Below are 16,059 nucleotides of genomic sequence, written 5' to 3'. Positions count from 1 at the left end.
AACTCGAAAGTGCTCCAAACCCAATGTTTTTCAGATCAAAACGAAGCCCACACCAAGCTCTACCTCTTCTTCAAAGAGACTAGGGTTGAGACACCCAAGAACCAAGTGTTTTTCTAGAAAGAAGGTGTATGTAGAGAGAGAAGCTCTCAGAATAGGGTTTAGAAATGCTAGAGAAAGAGAAAAAGTTGAAAAAGTGATCCAAAATGGCTTCTTCTCGGACTAATATACATCACAGTCCGCTCAAGCATGGAATGCCCCGCTCGAGCGTCAAACACAGACTCCCGCTTCGAGCGTGAAAAGCGCCGCTCGATCATGGAATGCACACTTCCAGAAGTTCGGCAGACGAAGGTCCCTGCTCGAGCGTGAAAGTGGATGCTTGAGCGTCTGATGACTTGCAGGAAAAATACTGAAAGCTGAAGAATCCCGCTCGAGCGTCAGACTGCCCGCTCGAGCGTAGAAGCAAATGCGAAAGGGCCCTGTGACGCCCTCAAATAAACCCATAATAACCATAACATTAACATGCATTTATAAAAGAAAACGAATCATTTGGGTTATTCATCAGAGTATTCTTATTGAAAGACATCACATGTAACATCCTGCAACATCAAAATAAATGCCCTAAGGGCTTACATCTTTCCAAGCTAACACTTGGACACAAAAAGGATGAGTACTAACTCATTTACAAGTTAAGCCCTAGGCTTGAATGTTTACATGAAATCTCAAAAAAAATAACAAAGTAAAACATATAACTAAAGACAAGTCTTCAAAATCCCAAACATCAAATCCTTCCAGGCTAAGTCCGTGGAGGTAGCTTATCACCTGAACCTGAAAATGATGTTCCCATAAAGGGTGAGCCACAGCCCAGTAGAAAAATACTAAACCAAATATAAGCATTGAATAAAGCTATAGCATTCAATAGATGGTTAACCAAGATAATCAATTTTATCATTAAACAGTCTCATGACTCTAATGTCTAAGACATATTTCACTTTCCATTATTATCAACATGGCTCTGAACCTGGCCAAACTTACAACAGTGAATTATATATCATATTCACATTACTTCCAATATCAACAAAACAAATGAGACTCATGCTCATATCAAAACACTTCATACTTCCCATTTGATACACATTTTAGTGCTGTATCAATAATCATGTAAAAACACTTCAATATAATAAGCACACATAAATATGGTGCTAATGGAGTCCATCCCCTATCTCCTCCCAAACAATAATCCGGTTTAGAGGTCCATCCCCTATCTTCCCCTAAACCGTGGAGTACATCCCCTATCTCCTCCCAAACAATATGCATATGCAATGCTCAATCAATACATGTAATTTCTGTATTAATTCAATAGTCTAAATTTATGACTTAACAAATTGATTAGTTTCAATTTTCCCTAATCCGCATGCAATGTCTACAACAAGCACGACTATCCTCCACCGATAGCCCAAAACAGTTATTTCTAGACTCGAAAAATAAATATACCAACAATTCAATAGGCGAGTGATTTATATTTACCAACTACACCATTTAATCAATAAATTCCCCAATTTCATGGATTTAACCAAATTCCCCAATTTCCTTAAATTAATTACTCAAATCAATTTAGCAATTCAACTAGGTTTTGTTCCCGAAATTTTCAAAGTGTCCCCAACCTATCAAAATACCAAACTTAGAACAAAACATATAAATTGGAGTAGGAAAATCCCTACCTCGAAGAAAATAACCCGTATTGAGAAGATGGAGATGAAGACCAAAGACCAACGTGCTCCAAATCTCAAGTTTCTCAGATTAAAACGAAGCCCTTAACCCACTCTAACCTTTTAATAAAGGATCTAAGGTAGAAACTCACTCTAAGTAGATCAATCGAAAGAGAGAAGGTGTGTAGAGGGAGAGAGAGAGATAAAAACACTCCAGGGGCGGTTTTTAAAAAGTTATGAAGGAAAAGTAGGTCAAAAAGTGATCCAAAAAGTGAAATCACGGACTGATATAATCGACTCTACGCTCGAGCGTAGAAAGCCTCGCTCGAGCGTAAGACACAGAATCATGCTCGAGCATGAAGAAAGCCACTCGAGCGTCGATTGCACCCTTCCAGAAGTTTTGCAGGCGCTGGCACCCGCTCGAGCGTCAAACTCACCGCTCGAGCGGAGGAGCAAAAACAAGGGATCACGCTCGAGCGTAAAAACTACCGCTCAAGCGGAAGAACTGCAGAGCAAAATACTGGGAGATGGAAAATCACGCTCGAGTGTCAAAAGTACCGCTCGAGCGGAGAAGCAACAACGAAGGGACCGCTCGAGCGTTAAAACTTCCGCTCGAGCGTAAAGGCCAAAATCTGGGCATCACCTATTGGCATCTAAAATCAACCAACCTGTAACAGACCCGCCCAACCCAACCTATACTTCAAATACAAAGAGATTAAAGGACAACGACAACCAATAAGTAATGACAGGATCCACGGAACCTAAGTCCGGATACAATAATTTAAAGAGAAAAGACCGGGGTCGCTATAGGCCCGCTCGAGCGTAAAAAGCCCCGCTCGAGCGTGAAGGCCAAAATATGGGCATTAACTATTTGTTTCTAAACACAACCAACCTGTTTCAAACCTGCCAAACACAACCCAAAACTCAAATACAAAGAGTTAAAGGACAGAAACGCGATACAGACAACAACAATCATCCACGGAACCGAGTCCGGAATACAATAAATAATGAAGGGACAACTAGGATCGCTACACTAGAGCGTTCCACCAAATTGAACCTTCTCCATTGATTTGTCCACCACCATTGATGATGAGCCCATTCACAAATTGGAAAGAAATCCACTTACTTAAGCCAACGAACTTGGGCCATTGAGAAAAAGAGCTAGGTGCAACAATATTCCCTTCAACCTGCCCGTTCAAAAAATAATGTGAACTGTTCTTGTAGAGCAAGATTGATATATAGAATCCAAATTGTGTGGACTCTTCTTGTAAAGAACCATTTTAATTGCCATATATATACATAATGCCAAATACATAAGAATTTTAAAAGTAAAGGGCAAACTTCACTTTATACTTTTGGACTAAAATATACAGGTAGACATTCCGTCTACATTAACTCTCAGTGTAAAATGTGTTCTTGAACATAAGGTGATTACATATCAAATATCAAGTGGGAAAGTATTGCACATGGAGTAAAACACAAGGAGCATTTTGAGTTCAAAATAATGACAAAAAATGGTCGTGATTTACACGATGAGATTACCAATATACTAAGGTATTTTAATCATTTTGCTTAAATTATTAATGGTATAGATAGTACACTTTAGTCATAAAAGCATGAGAGGTTATGTGCTTATTCCAAATGTGAAAAGTGATAAATCACATATGAAGTCAATCACATCTTGCCAATAAAATGAAGTTTGCGCAAAAAGTAAAGAGATTTGGAAATGGAGCTACTAATATGTATGGTTCAAAAATAACCCAATACAATTTATAGATTAATCTTTTTCTTATCACTAAAACAAAAAAATTTTAACAACTCAAAAAAAAAAGTACATTGTGATGATAAAAACTAAAGAAAAAGCATCAATACTAATAGAGTCATAGAAGAGTAAATCAAAGGAAAGAGAGAAAATGAAAAACTCATAAAAAGATAACTTATATACCTGAACAGTAATAGTGTTAGAGTTGCGGAAAGCTCCGTAGGTAATAGGGGTCAATAAGAAGTTCTTTCTCACTGGCACAATAAGCGTAGGTGCTCCAGTAGCTTTACATATAGCGTCCAATGCTTTCATAAATGCCTTTTTGATGCATATATATATATATATATATATATATATTATAATATAAAAAAACAATTTTGTCAAATTCTTTTTCTCTTTCCTTCCCTTAATTTGCATAATTCATTAGGTTATCAAGCCATGTTGGCCTAAACAAGATTATTTAAATATAAAAAAACAACGGTTATACCAAATAATTTTAACATTTATAATTACAAAAAATAAATAAAATTGAAAGGCGTAAACAAAAACTACTTTCATGAAGAAAAAAGACTTATAAACAATTTATAAATTTTATTAAAAATTTTATAATAACAAAAAAATAGTTTCACTTATTTAGTAAAAATAAAAAAATAAAAAATAAAAAAAATCCATTCTTTCCTTTTTCTCCCAACCCCTTTAGCCACCACCCACCATTCATCACCACCACTAGCTACCACATCCGACCATCACCGCCAGTGACCTCCTTTGGCCACCACCTCTGAAACCACTTGCTACAAGCCAACAACCACCTTCAGTTATGAGGGGCAGTTGTACAACCAATGTTGAACACCCTAAAATTTTATTGTTATTATTATTATTATTACTATTATTATTATGCAATTCATCCCAATGCTTTATATTAAACACCTGAACCGACTTTTCTAAAAACTCACCACAATTGAACACCACCAAACCCACTTTCTTGAAAACCCAACCCAACCCAACCCGTAACCCTTTTTTTTTTTATCAACAAAAAATGAAACTTTACTAGTGAAGATGTTATATACAAGCGAAGAACTTATATCAATAAAGCAAAGAACGTATCAAGCATCATAGCTAAACTCAACAATCCCAACTAGGTTGGCACTGAAGAGTTAGCACAATCATATGCTAGCACTTAGCCCAAGATTGGAGAGAGTCCAATCAAACAACCAAGAAAGTAAAAGAAAACAGGGGAAAAAAAAACAAGAAAAAAAAAAAAACAAAACACCACCAATCACATAGCCAAGACAACTCTGCAGCAGCAACAACAACTAGAACCAACTTTGCAATAGTAAGAACTAAAAAATATTGGGGAAAATTACCACGAAAAAGGAAAAAAATAAAAATAAAATAAATAAACAAGGATTGAGTGTAACGCCCTCAAAATAATACATAAAACCCAACACTTTAGACATGCATTGATACAAAAGAAACCAACCATTTCTATTCATCAGAGTAATTCTTACAACTGTATTACATGTTAACAACATAAGCAAATGCCCTATGGGCTTACAACTTTCCAAGTCAACACCTGGTTACATAAAAGAAGAGTACTAACTCTATACAAAATAAGCCCTTGGCTTGATATACATGTAATACAAACAAAAGAAAAGAGTCTTCAACTCTCATCATCATCCAAGCTATGTCCTTGGAGGCGGCATACTACTTGTACATGAAAATAATGTCCCATAAAGGGTGAGCCAACGCCCAGTAGAAATATGCTAAACACAGTATGAGCAATGACTAAGACATTAGCAATTGATAAATGTTCAATTTCTACAAAACCAATTCATAACCCATTTCCATTTCATGACCACTATGTTTATGTTTCATTTCAATTTCCATTTCTTATCAATTTCACAATTTATATCAACGGCTCAGAACCTGGCCAACCACTTATATGAGACAGTGACTCATATTAAACATTTCCCATTTTTACAATAGATAAACATACTAGTTGTATCAACATCTCAACAGATAAGCATACAAGTTGTATCCACATTTCAACAGATATGCATTTTACTATATCAACACTTCCAAAGATAAGCATATGAGCTGTATCAACACTTCCAAAGATAAGCATATGAGCTATATCAACACATTATCTAACAAGCATATGAGCTGTATCAGTGGAGTCCATCCCCTATCTCCTCCCAAACAACATTCGGTTTAGAGGTCTATCCCCTATCTTCCCCTAAACCGTGGTGTACATCCCCTATCTCCTCCCACACACACAACGTATATACACAAAGGTCATATACACAACTAATCAATACATAACATTAATGTATTCTATCAACCGTCATACTCTATGACATATCCAATTGATTAGTTTTAGTTTGCCTAATCATCATCCATTGTCTACAACAATCAAAACTACCCTCCACCGGTAGCCCAAGCAATTATTTCTAAACAGATAATAAAAGCTCCAACAGATAAAATATCAATGTTTTCAAAAGTGAGCGATTAATAAATCTAACTCCACTATTCAAACATATAATTAGCCAATTTCATTATTTCAAACTCAATTCCATCAAGTCACAATTTTCCCAAAATTAGGGTTTTCCACCCGATTTCCAAATATTGACCCAATGGTCTAAATATCAACAACCAATAACGATATCATTATTTTGAACCCACAATACACATTTTAGACTCAAAATAACAAATCCTCTTTTAACATTTTGAAACCCCAGGTCCCAAAATTTACCCAACTTCAACACTATATCAAAACAACCAAAAATCTAGGTCAAAGACCATAAGAGTGAGTAGGAATCCCTACCTCAAATTCGGAGCTCAAGGAAAGAAGATGAAGAAACTCAACGTGCTCCAAAACTCAATATACTCGGATCAAAACGTAGCCCTCGACGATCAACCCAACTCTTACAAAGGCCGAAGGGAAGGGAAACACTCTAACTAGATTAACTAGAGAGAAGGGAGTTTCTAGAGAGAGGAACTCTCAAAATGTCTTTTTCGAAAGTAAGAGAGAGAGAGAGAGAATGTAAAAAGTGATTTTAAAATGCCCAGCTGCCAACTGATATACGACATTCCCGCTCGAGCAGAAAACACAACGCTCGAGCGTCAAGAACAAAAAACTAGGTCCGCTCGAGCGCAATAAGTCCCGCTCGAGTGCCAAGACACAAGAATAAAGTACATCCGCTCGAGCGCGAAAACTAGTTCGCGCGAGCGTAGATTTCCCCTTCCCAGAACTTACACCAAAAAGTACTACCCGCTCGAGCGCCAGAATACCCGCTCGAGCGCCATCGCTCGAGCGCAAAGAAACCCGCTCGAGCGTGAAAAACATGCTTGCAGAAGTTCTGCAGAGCACCAAAATACTGGGAGCATGCAATCTCCGCTCGAGCGCAAGAAGACCCGCTCGAGCGGACTTCCTAAAAACTAGGCAACAAAGAATTGAAACCAAAGCCTAACCAACCTGTAACAACTCTGCCCAATATATCCTAAAACTCAATCAAGCGGAATTAAAGGATGACAACAAGGTATACTACCACCAACATCACGGAACCGAGTCCGGAATACAACAGAATAGTAAAGGGACAACCGGGATCGCTATATTGAGTTTTGCAACAAAATAAACTCTAAATTTTTAATTTTATCAATTTAAATCCTAATTTTTAAATTTTTTTTCAATGTAAACCATTTGTTAATGTAGATGTATGAATCATGTCTAAAATATCATTTTCATTAGTTTTATGGCTAGAATATTTATTTCATCAGTTTTAATTAACAAAAATAGGCAAATGGTGCAGATTGAAAACAAATCAAAAGATTATGGTTTAAATTGACAAAATTAAATACTTAAGATTTATTTTGTTACAAAACTCAAACTTTTGAATTTTTTGTACATAATTTTTCAAAATATTGTTATTTCATTGTATATTTTTAATTAGAATGCTTTGAAGATTTACTTGTGTATCATTAGTTACACCATTTCCAACTGCACCGTAATCAATCACATTAAAAGTTACTACCCCAACATCCTCTATTCCGATGCCTAAACCAAATGCAGCAATACAACATACTATAACAATGTGAAATATCTCCTGCAAGAAAAACATCAAATTGTATCCTTAGACATACGTGTGCACACAAATGCATGCACGCACACAAAAGAAGAAGAAAGACAACTTTTTTTTGTAAGAATGTAATGATTTTTTGCACTAAAAATACAGATAGAAACTAAATGGTGGAAGCACTTCTCACCATTGTGTATGTTACAATATGGCTGAGAAGGGGAAGCAGATAAACAGAAAGCTAGATAAGAGAAAGAGTTTGTGTTATTTAGTATTGTTTAGTATTGTTTAGTATTGTTCTACAATCATACATGAGAGGTATATATATTACAAGGATGAGTGCTTTCAAATAGATAAAGGGAAAGGAAATAAAATCCTATCAAATCTATTGATGCATACATGTACATATGTTAATTTAATTTTTAATCTTGAAAAACTCATATATATGATGTTTATACAGTGTTAGGAATACATAAACTAAACACAGAATGAGACACAATTCTCTCAGAAAGTGTGCGATCCGCATGTGTATAGACCTACTCTATCATAATAATTGCTATAGATGCTTTTATGTTGAATGTAGCAAACAAGGAAAAAAAATTCAAATTGTGATCCTCTCCATTTTCATTACAAAATTGTAATGGAAAATCTCCAATACAATATCTAAGAGTTTGCAATTATATTCTTTCTAAATTTAAAATATTAATAAATTTTCATATTTATTTCACAACCCTTAGATGATATAATGAATATCCTCCATTACAACCATGGAATAGAGAGAATTTTAATTCATAAAATTCTATCAAATCTGTTGGTGCATAAATGCACATATGTTATTTTAATTTTAAAATTTAATATTATTAACTCATATTTTCCACCCCTTTTATGTTGCATGTTATAGCGACCCCGGTTTTCCCTCCTTTATACATTGTATTCCGAACTCGGTTCTGTGATTGGTCGTTGTTGTTTACATCTTGTTTTCGTCTTTAAATTACCATATTTGAGTTTTAGGATGTGTTGGGCAAGTTTGTAACAGGTTGGTTGTGAATTGGAACAAACAGTTGCTGCCCAGAATTGGCTTCTTCGCTCGAGCGAGGCTTTTTGTGCTAGAGCGAGACATGGATATTTGCCTCTTCGCTCGAACGAGCTTTCTTGCGCTCAAGCGAGCTTTCTTGCATTCGAGTGAGAATTGAGATTCTTCAAGTTCCTTTTCAAACGCAGGTTCTGCTCGAGCGAGCTTTCTTGCGCTCGAGTGAGCCTGGTCTGGTGTGCCTTTTCGCTTGAGCGAGGACTCTTGCGCTTGAGCGTGCGCCTGCTTCTCTTTTTGACCTAAAGGTTGTGTTTCTACGCTCGAGCGAGCTTTTCTTCACTCGAGCAAGAACTCTTGCGCTCGAGCGTGCTTTTGGGTTTCAGACTTGAAGCTTCACATTATTCGCTCGAGCGATGCTTCTTGCGCTCGAGCGAGGTTCTTCTGTGTCTGGTCGCTTGAGCGACCACTTCTTCGCTCGAGCGAGCCTCGAATATATCAGTTGGCAGTAACGTGCTATACATCACTTTTTTATCATCTCTTTCATCTAAACCCTAGATCCGACTCCCTCTCTCTTTATACACTTTTTCTCTCTACAAATACACTTGATTTAGAGTGTCTCTACCCTACTCCCTTTGTTAAAAAGCTTGAGCTTTGCGTGGGCTACGTTTTGATCCGAAAAAGTGTCAATTTGGAGCATCTTGAGTTTCATCCTTCTTCTCCTTTGAGCTCCTGACTTCGAGGTAGGGATAATCTACTCATTCTTATGAGTTTTGGCATAAATGTTGGTTATTTTGTATAGATGGTGATGTTTGGGAGTTTTGGGTAAAGTTAGGGTTTTATTTGAAATAATAAAGGAAGGGTTTTTCTTATTTGGGCTTCACTTGTGTCTATGAGACCTTGATAATGGGTTAATAGTATATTATGGGTGAAATTTGGCCTTGATTGCAAAATTTGAGAAAAATGGGAAGGTTTGCCCTAATTGGAATTAAATAAGTGATTTAGTGGAAATATGAAATTGGTTTGATAATTATGAAATTGGGAAGGTTAGTGATGTAATGGTGTAGTGGGATTGGTAAATCACTCACCTATAGAAAAGTTGATAAATTATGTGTTTGATAAATTTATTTATCTGTTCAGAAATAATTGTTTTGAGTTATCGGTGGAGGATAGCCATAATAGTTATAGAATTGCATGATGATTAGGTAAATTGAAACGAATCAATGGGATTATGTCATTGAATGTGACAGTTGGATTTACAAATTGAATATGTGCTTTAATTGATCATTGTATATGATAAAGTGTTTAAATACATTGTATATGTATCTTTGTTTGGGAGGAGATAGGGGATGTACTCCATATGTGATTACATGCTTTAATACATTGTATATGTATCTTTGTTTGGGAGGAGATAAGGGATGTACTCCATATGTGATTACATGCTTTAATACATTGTATATATATCTTTGTTTGGAAGGAGATAGGGGATGTACTCCATTGTTTGGGAGGAGATAGGGGATGGACTCCATTGATAATTAAGTTGGCCGGAGTGTCCAAGGTGAAAGTCCCGAAACCTTATAAATGGAAGCGTATGAATGAAGTTGATAATTGAAGTGTTAATAACATGAGTTGTAGTCTCCTTCTGAATTGTTGATAATTGAAGTGTTTAATAACATGAGTTGTAGTCTCATTTTGAATTGTTGATAATTGAAGTGTTAATAACATGAGTTGTAAGTCTCATTTTGAATTGCGGATAACAGAAGTGTTAATAAGATGAGTTGCAGTTCAGTTTAAGTTGTTTGGTTAGATAATGAACCATGTCTATGAATTGAATTGGATAAATAAAGGGAAGCGGATTGAAACATGGATGTAATTGTTGTTTGGCTATGGGAATGGCGTGAGTTGGTTTACAAGTGTTAACCATTTGTCGAACGCTAATGTTTTAGTTATTTCTCATATTGGGTTTAGCATATCTCTACTGGGCTTTGGCTCACCCTACTTGGGACACCATTTTTCAGGTACAGGAGTCAAGCCGCCTCCAAGATCTTTGCTTGGGAGGGTTAGGAGTTGAAGACTCTGCTCTGTTATTTGTTTTGTTAGTTATATGTAGATGCAAGCCAAGGGCTTTACCTGTAAAAGAGTTAGCACTCTACTTTTTGTAACCAAGTTAATACTTGGAAAAGATGTAAGCCTGTCGAGCATTTTATTATGTTGTAATGGTTTGGAACTTATATGAAATACTCTGTTGTAATATTAACTCTGATCTATGTATGGGAATGTGGTTATCTTTCATGAATATAGAACTGTTAGATGATGGAATTGAGTATTATTTTGAAGGCGTTACACATGTAATAAATGAACAATATAGAGAGTTGAAGTTGATGTTGTCTAGTGTTGTAAACGAGTCGAGTTGAGCTGAATTTTTGTATGTTTGGGTTTTTTTGTTAAGATTTTAACGAGTTCGAACTTGAACTCAAACTGAAGCTCAATAAAAGTTTAACGAATAAGCTCGAGTCGAGTTGGCTTAGGCTTGATTCGAGCTGGAGTCTAGTCACGAGCCTTAACGAGCAAAAAAATTTATAAATTCATACTGGTGTATAAGACTAAAGTTGCAATTAAAATTTTGATTATACAATTATATATACAATATATATAAACATACTAAAAAAAATTCAATATTTTACCAAATTAATAATATTTACCACCACTATTATATAAATGTAGTAGCTATAGTTAGCTATTATTTATATTTACATTTTTTAAATATATAAATAACATAATTATCTTATTTATTATACATATTTTTACATTATTTAATATATAAATAATAAATGTTAAACGAGCCAAGTTTTAGTATGTTTGGCCTTATTTAGTAAAATTTTAACAAGTTCGAGCTCAAACTCGAACGCAATTTTTTTTTTTATGAACCGAGTTTGAACGAGCTCTTATCAAACCGAATTCAAATTTGTTCATGAAGAATTCTGTTCATTTGCAGCCTTAATACTATCTCATTCATTTAATTGAATATTATACTGTATGCATAAGAAAGATTGTTAATTATTTTGTTTGAGTGTTTTACATAGAGATTATTAGGCAATCTATGAGCATATTTTTGTAGTGGAGCTCCTTATTGTGGTGGGTCTCATTATATTTTTTAAAAGTATAAGATTTTTTGTTTACATTTTATAGTTGCGGCTAAAATTGTTATATGACAAGTTACTTTCATCAAGATTTATATATTTTGAATATATTTTTATAGAATAAAATACACTTATGGTTGCTAAAGTATGCATTATATGTCATTTTAATCCTTCAAATTTCAATTTTATCAATTTCGTCCATGTAATTTTCTATTTGAGTCAAATTAGTTCAATTCCAAATGGCCATTTAAATCATAAACGAAATACTTATAAATTTCAACAATGGCCTCCAAAGTAAAAATTTAGTGTCATTTTAGTTCTTAAAGTTTTAATTTTTTCAATTTTGTTTCTTAATATTATAAGGTTATGTTTCATCTTCTTTTTTTTTTTTCATTAATGTTTGCGGGACCAAATTGACAAAATTAAAAATTTGAAGAACCAAAATGACACAGAACACATACTTTAAGGACCATATGTGCATTTTAGTATCCTTCCGTGCAACACCTCGAAATATCCAACATACATATAATACATCAATCCACAATCACTAATAATAACCCCAATACACAAGAGATACCGGAAGGTCATAATCACCATAGTCTATTACATAATTTCAGATGCTTGTATATCTATAGCATGTGAAATCATTAGACCAAAATGAATAGAGGCCCTCAAGGGCTTACAAATTCCAAGGCATGAGCCTGGTTACACCAAAATGATCCATCGAACCCATACACATTAGCCCTTGGCTTTACAAAAATTAACAACAAAATAAAAGAGTAGTCTACTCTTCACAAAACATATCCACACCCTCAGCTCGGCGAGATCACTACATCCTTACCTGCACCAAAATCCCATAGGGGTGAGCACATAGCCCAGTAGAGAACCCTTAACATAGTATATACATTTATGCAAGATCTTCGACGTTTAATGTAAATGCAAATGCCATGTAATGCCATTTTGAAAATAACCTCATGTCATGCTCTTCTTGGGAATCGCCATGTTTTCAATAATCTTTTTCAATATCATCAATTCCAAACTTTCAATTTTAATCATTAGGGGTGGTAAATACGACTCAGGTAATCCCTTAGGTTGGTGTTTGCAAGTAGGCTCAACAAGCACTACCAATAAGCCCACTTTACCGGTTGCTAACCGGAAGGGAAGTGGTACCTCCTCCGCGCGTGATTTCGGTCTTTCAACCCGGACACTCAAGCCAACTTATCAAATCCATCTACACCTCCTAACCGGACTTACCAATGTATTTACCCCATAACATTCAATAGTTCTCATTGACAATATTCTTTTCTCAATGTAATGTTCTCAACTCAATTTAAGATGCATTAATATCAATTGAAAGAATGTATAATGCAAATGATGCTCAAAATTTCATAGTTTCCTTCCATTTTTAAGTATTCCATCAATGCTACAATGACAACTACATAACCCATTTTCCTTCTTTTAATAGAAATCAACAAAGCACAACTAGTTCAATTAAGTGCAACAACATATGACAATTTGCACATTTTGTACCATCCTCAATACCTTAGCCATTTCAAGGCCTTATTCATTATCCTTGAACATTAAAGATTTCAATATTCACAGTTCCTTAGACTTAACAAACAAATCAACTCAATCACTATGCATGTATAAGCATTTGTTAACAATTTCAAATATAGTCCTCAATTTCTCATACTCCAAGGGACCATTATATTTATAAAACAATTCAATATAGAATACTCACATTTTTCAAAGAAAACCCCCAATTTCTAGGTTTTCACTAAAAACCCTAACATTTTCCATCTCTTTTGTAAAACACATTATACACTTCAATCTCAACCCATGTTGTCCAAAAATTCAAGAAAGTCTTTAAAAGAACACAAAATAGAGTTTGCTCTACAAAATCATCAATTTCTTGAGCCACCAGACCCATTTTCGAAATAGGAAGAGGAGCTCATCAAATCAACTAAAAACTTACATAAACACATATATAACTCAAAGGGAGCCGTACCTCAATGTTTGATGAAGGAAAATGAGATCAAACCCTAGCTTTGATGGTGTTGGAAGGGGAACTCCACCGTACACAATGTGGTTCTCAAGAGGCTCAACAATGTTGATGAAGAAGCTATGGACCAATCTCAAATGGATGATGAAGGATCATAGATTTGGTCTTGTTTTGAGCTTGGAATATAGAGAGAGGGAAGAGTAATGTATTTTTAGAGAGAGAGAGAGACACAAGGAAAGTGATATACACAACCCCAAAAAGAGAAGAAAACAGAGCCATCTCGGACTCAAGTCAACCGCACGTGCGGCACTTGCCCCCGCACGTACAGAGTGTGCCTCCAGCACGTGCGGCTCGTCCCGCACCTCCTTCACGCACGTCCATTTATTTTAGTATGCACTGCCCCACCCTCCCCTGCTTTCCGCACGTGCAGCCTGGCCACTCTTACTTGCGGCCCCCATCCCGCACGTGTGGCCTAGGGCCCTACATGTGCAGCCTTGGCCCAATAGCCCAGATGTGACGATCTAGAATTTTTCCCTCCACTCGAGCGGGGGAGTTAACGCTCGAGCGGACTTGTGAGGCTCCCAGTATATTTGCAATCTGTCTGAGATTCTAAGAGTTGTGAATTCCCTCTCGAGTGTAAGAGTGGTCGCTCGAGCGGACGGCTTTGTTGGTCTGCGTGCTCGAGCGCAAGATTGGGTGCTCGAGCGGTCTGCCTAGTTGAGTTTGAACTTCTTAGACTAGTGGGATTGCTCTTGACATTTTTATAATTGTATTTGGAGCCTCCCAATCTTATTTTGGGACGTTGATCAAAGTGGTAATATGATGGTAAAGTACGAGTGAACCAAGAATTTAATTCGGGTAAGTTTTCCTACGAATAGCCGTCATTCTTTTTCCCATTTCCTTTTCCACACTTTGAATTTTGGTGTGAGGCTAGAGCCATTGGAAAGCTTGTTTCTAGGGCTTCAATTTGGACACAAGAATGACCTAGAACGGAGTCCGGATGAGAGCGTTACGCCTGTTTGAAGTTTTGGAATTTGTGTTAGAAGCAGGTACGCTCGAGTGGGAAAAGAGATGCTCAAGCTGATTGTGCGAATTCAACGACTTAAAAGTGGGTTTCTAGATCATTCTTTACACTTTCTTTCATGACTTTGGTGAGGAGATAACATGTTGGCGTTGATGTAATTAAAGTAATGATAGCTTGAATGCTATTGGCCTTTGAGTTTTATGTGATGTTTATATGTGATGATGATACATGATGTTGATTGTGGGATTGACTTGTGTTTTAATGTTTGAGCATGCATAAGTTTATGTGTGGGTTGGTAATGTGTAACAGTGGTGTTGTGTTGTACCTGTGCAGGGAGTTTTAAAAGGTAACCAATTGCCCTGTCTAGGCTTATCGCTAGACGAATAAGGGAAAACATTTTTGGGTGTCCACACAGTCCCGCCATATAGTAGCCGGCGAAAGTGGAAAAATAGATGATTTTCTTAGGTGCCCACCCCCCGCCGTATAGTAGCCGGCGAATGTAGGGATTGTGTATTAAAAGAAACGGTTGTTCCCAATTGAGCTCATGGGATGGGATACATGTAAAATGATTTCTTGGTTATGAATGTTTCTTCATGCAACTAGTTATCATAACATAAATTTATCTAAATTAAATTATAAGGACTCTTGTGAGATATAGACTATAAATATGTGGTTGGTTGCTGAAATACCTTTGTTTGGGTTGTTATTTCACATGGATACCATATTTTGTTCAAGGAAGTAGATATTTGGATAAATGTATTCCTACTGGGCATCTCGCTCAACCCTAACTTATTTTTCAGGGATTGAGGAAGGTTTGCCTCGATGAAGCACCGGTTCAAATGCTAGATCTAGCTTACTTTGGGAAGTGAAGTGAAGTCAAGAACATCTAGTGTATGTGTGTAATTTTTGGGGATTTTGTAATGGAAATTTTGTTTGTAATTCTATATTAATGTACGCCTTGAGGGCTCATGTTTTGTTAAGTTATCTAGGTCATTGAACTAGGAGAGGACCTTGAGCACTGTGGAAATGTAATATTTGAATTGTAATTACTTAAGTCTCAGTTCAATGGGAAAGATGACCCATTTTGGGATTTTATGATTATGTTACCAATGTGATAACAGGGTTAATTTTCAGGGAGTTACAAGTTGGTATCAGAGCCGTAGGTTAGAATACTTTGGGCTCGTGGGAAGTGACATTAGTCGCAATAGGGTCCTAGATTATCTGGATTGACCCTATGTGTTATGTGCTTTTATGTCATTAGGTGGAAATGGGGTTGGAATCCTAGGATGTGGCTTTGTCCGTTGCTTTCTTCGAATTCCTCTTGG

The sequence above is a fragment of the Camellia sinensis genome, chromosome 7 (assembly GCF_055761805.1).
Source record: "Camellia sinensis isolate YWXY chromosome 7, ASM5576180v1, whole genome shotgun sequence".
In the NCBI taxonomy this organism is placed as follows: Eukaryota; Viridiplantae; Streptophyta; class Magnoliopsida; order Ericales; family Theaceae; genus Camellia; species Camellia sinensis.
Note: the sequence above shows the minus strand (reverse complement) of the source record.